The sequence below is a fragment of the Pteropus vampyrus genome, unplaced genomic scaffold (assembly GCF_000151845.1).
Source record: "Pteropus vampyrus isolate Shadow unplaced genomic scaffold, Pvam_2.0 Scaffold386, whole genome shotgun sequence".
Taxonomy (NCBI): domain Eukaryota; kingdom Metazoa; phylum Chordata; class Mammalia; order Chiroptera; family Pteropodidae; genus Pteropus; species Pteropus vampyrus.
In genome coordinates, this window is record NW_011889167.1 from 446,513 (window position 1) to 449,202 (window position 2,690).

The following is a 2,690-nucleotide window of genomic DNA, read 5'->3' on the forward strand; positions in this document are numbered from 1 at the left end:
CTGTCTTTAAATCAGTAAGAGAGGCATCTGGACTAAGAAGCCCCCTTCTGAAATCACAGATAACTGAGAACTTTACAGACAAATTTGTGTTCGTTCTCTGAAATGAACCTGATCACAGAGCCACAGAAGCTGGGGATGCAGATGCCTCGATGGAAGGGGACAGCGTCTGGGTCCCTTCGAGACGTCGCCGGTTCCCACGGCCTGCACGTGTCACAGGGAGAGGCTGCCAGTGTTGACGTTTCTCCGTCCGGGAAGCCTCTTAAAGGTCTTTCTTATGACCCCCATGTCTGGATCCAGCCGGACTTAGTGACCCAGCAGGTCCCAGATCAGCCACCTGTATTACCCGAGTCCATAACGTCACAATGCGGCGTATCTAAAGGCAAGACGTCCCCCTCCGTCCCCGTCACGGCCAAGCACAGCAACGCTGCCCTGGCGGCTCGGAGGCGGGCGAGCAGAGCGACTTTCAGGGCCTCGGTCTGGGAGCGAGAAGGGGAGCCCGGCAGGGGTCGGCTCCCGGTGCGGCCGGGGCAGCCGCGTCTCCGCTGCTCCCAGGGACGGAAATCACGCGACGGCGCCTGACTTCTGCTGGGCAGAGCCCCTGTGCTGGGAATTGGGCTGACGAGCTCGCACACCTGTGTGACCGAGGATACGGGACACAGACCGCGCCGGGTTTACGGCGGCAGTATCCTGAGCCGCGCGCGCGTCCAGACGGACATGCGCCGGGCGCCAAGCCTGTGCCCGTGCCGCCTCAGAGACCACGGGGGACGGGGTGTCATCCTGACGGAACCCCCGTAAGAGCAGACGGGCAACGACATGCCTGAGAGATGAGCACAAAGCAGCGCGGGAAGGACCCGCGGGGACAGAAGCCGCGAAGCGAAGTGACCAGTTAGGGAAGTGACCGGTTAGGGAAGAGGAGAGTTAAGTGCGTCGCGACAGCAGCATTTACGCTTTAACAGGACGGGGACGTGGACGGCCGGGCCGCCCGGTCAGCGAAGCAAAAGGACGCTTTCCTGTTTGCGTCGTTCTCGGCTAATGTTTTCACTTTTCACTTTGATTCTCGAATGCAGATCATTACCACTGGGATGACTGAGTAGGAGAATTTACAGAAATCAATGAAAGTAAGTCTTTATTATTGAAAAAAGCCAATTTAGATATTAGAGCAGCTGAAAAATTGTTTCATTTAGAGAATCAGCAACCTCAACTGTGTATCGCTGGACCATGCCTGCTTAGAGCTCAGAGTATTTTGTTTCTTATTTAAGACTTCTTTGCTATTTCTTGGCAGAAAACTTTTACCGATAATCATTGCATTTATTTCTGTTTTCTTGAAGACTTCATTGCATGGAACACCAAGCAAATGGCTTACCACATCTTCCTATGATCTTAAATATGACATTGCATCCAAAGTATAACAGCGACTAAGTAAATTCCGTATCGCAAAGCAGCACAGGTAATTTAGCTGGATAAAGCAGAGGCAAATGGATAAATCCTGCTTTAATAAGGTTCACAAATCCTTCACTTAAACAGGGGAGAAAAATAAAAACTGAGCAGAAAAAAAATCACATATTACCCACCAGCACACTGGAGCGACTGTGAAACTGATTAAATTCGAGATTTAGACCTAAAAAAACAAGATTGAACAACAATCAAACAACACAATTCAACAAGAAAATCCTTTGCGTCGCTTTAAATAAAAGCCAACAGACTGAGGCAGAAATTGTCCCGTGAGTCGACTAAGCCAGAGCTTGTGTTTAAACACCAACCACGAAAAACACCGTGCAGCCTGAAGAATTCTGCTTTTCATGAAGCACGTGACCTACACCTGCAAAGTGTCCACGGAGTTGCTTTGGGTCTTTTGTTTTGTTCTGAAATCTCGGGGCGTCCGGGCTTCTGGAGAGGAAGCAGTATCAGAAGTGCTGGTTCCAGCACCTGAGTCCTTGGCGTTTACTCCCCTCCCCCGACAGCTCTGGACGAAAGTACGCTAAGAACGTCTTAGCTACATAAACCGAACATTGCTGTGTCCATTTATTTTACACCGATATTCTCATCTGCAAAATAAGTATAAATTAGGGTCAAATAATTTGTCTAAGAGAATGTGTCCTACCTATGGAAATACTTCAACCTAAATCAATTAACTTTCTATTGATGGAGACTTCTTTCTATTCATTCTAAGAGCATATTGCAATTTTCATATAAAGCTGTTTTTAAAACAGCCGTCTGTACTTTATTCTAACTTATCGATCTCTATAAAATTCCCGTGTTCTTGGCATTGCCGTTACTTCACATCAGAGAATAATTTTCTCATTCGTGCAATGCTAAAAATGTTCTGATATTTATTTGACAAACGTTACATAGATATATTTAATTTCCTTGATGTAACTGTATCTTTCCTAGAAAACAACTGCAACCATGTCTGTCCTATTTATTACAAAGAGGACGAAATTTTATTATTAAAATTACTGTCTTAATTGAGGTATTCCTGTATTAATTTAACCTATTTCCTACTTAGAAAAAAAAGCGCAGCTTGCTGCCAGCCTTAATTGAATTTTACATAAACAGGCCCTTTGAGGCCGAAGCGAATCTAACTGGGTTTTGATGCCAAAATAAAATATAAAAACTGTCCTTAAAGTTATTTCTAAACAGAACTCGTCTCTAACGCTGATGTAACAGAAATATATCCATAAACTGGGGTC